This window comes from Trachemys scripta, chromosome 3, assembly GCF_013100865.1.
Source record: "Trachemys scripta elegans isolate TJP31775 chromosome 3, CAS_Tse_1.0, whole genome shotgun sequence".
Taxonomy (NCBI): domain Eukaryota; kingdom Metazoa; phylum Chordata; order Testudines; family Emydidae; genus Trachemys; species Trachemys scripta.
In genome coordinates, this window is record NC_048300.1 from 94415560 (window position 1) to 94420808 (window position 5249).

A 5249-nucleotide genomic window follows, 5' to 3' on the forward strand; every position below is an offset into this window, starting at 1 on the left:
CATCTACTGCAGTAAATTTAGCAGATGCTAATTTAGTGGACTGTGAGAAACTTCAGCAAGACCAGTCAAAGCCTGCTGAGCAGCCTGTATATCACATCACATGAAATTCACTATTAAATGCAAGAATATGTATATTAGAAGGAATAATCTTAACGACTCGTACACATTACTGGGTTCTAAATTAACTGTAAGCACTTGTGAAAACGTGGCTGTCATGGGGGGCAGCTCAATGAAAACATTTACTTACTGTGCATCAGTGGCTTTTTTGTTTGTTTTGGAAGCTGCATCAGGAATAGGGTAGAAAGGTAATAAAACTATTAGATTACATAAATTAAGTGGTATGTTCTCACCTAGCATAATGTCTTACCTCTGCTCCTCCCCTCTCTCAAAAAAATATATAGATAAAAGAAGGGAGGCAGAGTCTAGAAATTGAGTCTAGAAAACTTTCAGAGTGGGAGAGTGAAAACATTGGGGCTGGCTGAGATGGCAGCCAAGAGCCCGCACCCCCTCCTGAACCCCAACTCCCTACCGCAGTCTGGTGAAAGTGAGTGAGTGTGGGGGGGATGGAGTGAGCGGGGTGGGGCTTTAGGGAAGAGGCGGGGTAGATCGTAGGTTGCCCTTAAATTCAAAAAGTGATCTTGGGCATAAAAAGGTTGGAGACCACTGTGGTAGAGAGAGCCATTCATTATTTCATATCTAAGAGGTGATGTTTTCTCTCTTATAAGAAGAGCATACAGAGAGTGGTTGACACTAAAAGGCTGATGACAGGATTGTGTTGAGTACAGTCTACCATGGCCTCATTGCCACAAGGTATCGTTGAGCCAGGAGCAGATACTGAGGCAATGAGATCTGCGCCTCATTTGTTGCCTCATGACATATGTCTCAGCACTCAGTCACTCCTTTGACATACTTGAGTGTTCTGAATGCAGCTATGGCTGATTATTGTTGTGGATGGTGCCTGATACCAAGTAGAAGTAAGACTGTGTTGGGTGCCTTCCACTTTCATCATGCACAAGGAGGCAGAGATGAATGTAGTTCTCAATGGTTAGCAAATAAAGCATGATTCACACCCGGTCTATCTAGGCATCATGTTGGATAGAACTTTCACATATCGTTACCATCTTACAAAGACAGCAACTAAAGTCAAAGTGCGCTAAAACCTGCTCAGGAAACTGGTCAGTATGATATGGGGTGCCAATGCCCATATGTTCCTCACTTCAGCCTTGGCACTCTGTTATTCAGAGGTGAAGTACTGTGCTCCAAAGGGGCTCGCTTGTCTCATGCAAAGATGATCGATGTATAACTTAATTGCACCATACCTATTATTTCAGGCATATTTACATCTACTCTTCTACTGTGGTTAAAGATATGATTTGGTCACAATTCTGTAACTGCACCGGTCTGCTTCAGCTGGAGCTATGGCTTTATGCACCCCTTGCAGCTGTGGCAGGAGCTGGGGCTGTGACCCCCACCCCCATTGCTGTGGCCGGAGCTGGGGCTGTGTCCCCCCCCCCGCCTTGCTGTGACCATAGCTGGGGCAGTGTGTTCCTAACCAGTGGCTTCAACTGGGGCTGGAGCCAGGGCTGTGCTCCCCCTTACCCCAGCATAGCTGTGGCCAGGGCTCAAGCCAGGGCTGTGTGTCCCCACGCAACCCTGCGTCTGGGCCCGAGGCTGTGTGCCCCCACGCAACCCTGCGTCGAGCTGGGGCTGTGCGACCCTAACCCTTGGCTTCAGCCAGAGCTGTGTGCCCCCCCCCCCAACTGCGGCCAGGACTGGAGCTAGGGTTGTACGCCCCCTCTGTTGCAGTGGGGCTATCAGTCCCCCTCACCCTTTGCAGTAGGGCTTGGGCTCTAAGTCTCCCCCATAGAGCTCCAGCTGTGATCCCCCTCTCCCCCCGCTATTCTTAGTAAAAGTCACGGACAGGTCATGGCTCCCATGCATTTTTGTGTATTGCCAGAGACCTGTCTGTAACTTTTACTAAAAATAACCATGACAAAATCTTAACCTTAACCATAGTTACCAGGTCTCTGCAATACTGCTCCGGCCAGTGTTGGTAGACAGGAAAGCGTAGCAAAGCTTGTGACAAAATTGCAAAATATGCCACATCTATTGTTAATTAAAGACTTGTTTAATCCACCCTATGGCCGTCTGCCCTCATGCTGCCGGTTGTGAACAAGTTTGGGGTGATGGATTTACGACAGAGGACACGTGGCGAACTTCACGGACCGCAGAGAAAGTGACATATAGTTATCTTGCTTGGGACCCCACTCCGTGCCAACCCGGGTTTCATTTACCCCGAAGGCAATGGTGCAGCCTTCTGAACCGGTTTCGTACGGGGCAAGGAATTTGCGCCGCAGCGGAATTTCAGTGGCGTTGGAGAGACAGGTCAATGTGGGCAGCCACAAACCCCGATATGCAGGGGTGAGGACTGCAAAATGACAGCTTCCTGGAGGCCTTCCTGCCTGGAACCCCGCTGATAAGAACGCCCCACCCCGGCGTGGCTTCACCAGATTATTTTGCACGCACCAAATAACTCTGCACTGAGACGTGGGGGCGGCTGGGAGGGGATCGGAATCCTCAGGCATCAGCCAACCAGAAACGGCGCCTTTCCTGGGGGGCGGAGTTGTGCTACGGGCCGCTGCCAGAGCCAGGACGAGGGCGCGCGTGAGGCGCTCGCGGCCCGTTCACCCCGCGCAGGGCCCGCCCGGCCCGGAATGCTGACTCCGAGCTACTCACATTCCAATCCAGGGGGGTGGGGGGAGCAGCAGGGAATACGCGCAAAGGAGGCCGGGAACTGCCCATATCCGGGAAACCCTCTGCGCCAGACCTACCGAGAATATGGCGGCCCGGAACTGAGCCCCACGGGGGGTGGGGGAGGGGACGAGCTGCCACCAGCACCGGGGACCCGAACGGCGCTGCCGCCGCCCTACGGGCGGAGCCCAGCGCCGCACGCAGCGCGCCGCACCCCGCAACACGCGTGGGCCCGGGGCGACGCCGCCGCCGCCTTGTCCCCGCAGGTAGGTCCGGCTCCGAGCGCCCTCGCCCCGCTCTGCCCCGGGAGGGGAGCGCGGCCAGGGGGATCCCGTGCCCGGGTGGAGGCGAGTCCCGACCGCGCCTCCCTCGTGAATGTGACCGGCCGGCCCCGGCCGCCGCCTCTCGGCACGCTGGGGGGCGCAGCCCCGCGGGAGAGTAGAGACAATAACAGCCCCTCCCGCCCCCGTCGCCCCGTCCCTCGGGAGCCGCAAGGGGGGTGAGGGGTTGCTCCTGTCTCCCCGCCCGGCTCACCCCGTTTGCAGCTCTGCCCGGCTGCTGCACCTCCCCCTCCAATCCCCCGCTCAGATCCCCTCGCCCGGTACAGCGCTTTGCCCCTGGGGACATCCCCCCGCATCCATCTCTCCGGCGGGGATTCCCCGTCTGCTGCCCCAGCGCCTCGCCTTAGCTGCTCTGGGGACTGGGGAGGGGCTGGGCGGCGCCGACTAGAATCCAGTTTGTGCCCCGGGGTGGGTACGGTCTGGGGTCTCTGCCTCTCTGCGCGCTCCTCGCCTGCAGCTGGAGCTTTTGTGTATTTCAACCCCGGATTAAACTTTGAAACGTTTTCCCTCGTTCCTGCAAAATAAAGATCGGGGAAAAGGGGAGCGGGGTAATTGAAAGCGTGTGTGTAGCTGATTCGAGAGCCGAATCTATTAATCTTTGAGTGAGGACTATGGGGTTGGGATGACACCGGGTTGAGGAAGAGACACTGGATTTATTGGGTTTTGGGTGGAAGAGACACTGGAAGAGAGATTATTCCCTCAGCATGATGCTCCCATATGGCCTCTTCAGCTGTTACTGGCACTGATTTCTGCAGTCAAATAAATTTTTATATGAAACTGGGTCAACTTTGGCTAGCGTACTTTCATTTAAGTGAAATCTGGTTTAACTTGTTTGTCTATTGGTGTCCAATGAATATCCCACCATTATAGTGATTTAAATTTGGTGGATGTTCACACATTAGTCCAAACTCCATCTCCAAGTACCCAGCTGTCACAGATAAGGGAGAATCTGATATTTGGCGGATGGTATTTATGCTGCTCTGAATTTTTGTATATAGGTTGAAAACTAAATTGGTCTCAGGTCTGGTACTTTCTATAAATCCATGGTCTATGCCAAAATACAATGCTGATCTGAGGGATCAGTGACTGTCTTGTTCCAATATCTTGCAAACCACCAGGGTTAGAAACAAAAGCTGTTACCCATTGTAATACACTATGGAAGGGAACATCATAAGAACATAGGAATGGCCATACTGGCTCAGATTATTGGTCCACATAGCCCAGTATTCTGGCTTCCAACAGTGGCTGGTGCCAGAGGCTTCAGAGGAAATGAACAGAACAGGGCAATTACCAATTGATCCCTTGTCATCCAGGCCCAGCTTCTGGCAGTCAGAGGCTTAGGAACTCCCAGAGTATGGGGGTTGCGTCCCTGACAATCTTGCTAATAGCTATTGACAGACCTATCCTCCATAAATGTATCTAATTATTTTTTTTAACCCAGTTATGCTTTTGACCTTCACAAGATCCCCTGGCAGTGAGTTCCACAGGTTGACTGCATTGTGTGAAGAAGTACTTCCTTATGTTTGTTTTAAACCTGCTGCCTATTACTTTCATTGGGTGACCCCTGGTTCTAGTGTTATGTGAAGGGATAATTAACACTTCCTTCTTCACTATCTCCATACCATTTGTGATCTTTTCCTTTATCATATCATATATTTGTCTTCTAAATAAACAGTTGCAGTCTTTTTAATCTCTCTTGATATGGAAGCTGTTCCATACCTCCTCTTCCCCCCCCCAATAATTTTTGTTACTCTTCTCTGTACTTTTTGCAATTCTAATACACCTCTACCTCGATATAACGTATCAGAAGGGTAGCCGTGTTAGTCTGAATCTGTAAAAAGCAACAGAGGGTTGCTACTGAGGACAGCGTTATATCGAGCAACAGAGGGTCCTGTGGCACCTTAGAGACTAACAGAAGTATTGGGAGCATAAGCTTTCGTGGGTAAGAACTTCTAAAGAAGTGAGGTTCTTACCCACGAAAGCTTATGCTCCCAATACTTCTGGGAGTCTCTAAGGTGCCACAGGACCCTCTGTTGCTCGATATAACGCTGTCCTCAGTAGCAACCCTCTGTTGCTTTTTACAGATTCAGACTAACACGGCTACCCTTCTGATACGTTATATCGAGGTAGAGGTGTATTAGAATTGCAAAAAGTACA

General features: G+C 51.4%; 1 protein-coding gene across 2 annotated transcripts in view; it reads left to right on the plus strand.

Moving 5' to 3' along the window:
* Positions 1-2735: 2735 nt before the first annotated feature.
* The window catches only part of LATS1 (large tumor suppressor kinase 1), a 40752-nt gene continuing 38238 nt past the window's right edge, over positions 2736-5249 (plus strand). The window contains exon 1 of one of the 2 annotated variants that reach the window (XM_034765436.1): positions 2736-3017. The gene's annotated coding sequence lies outside the window, so the exon portion shown is untranslated. The remainder of the gene's footprint in view (positions 3018-5249) is intronic. The other variant, XM_034765437.1, reaches the window with a different exon arrangement.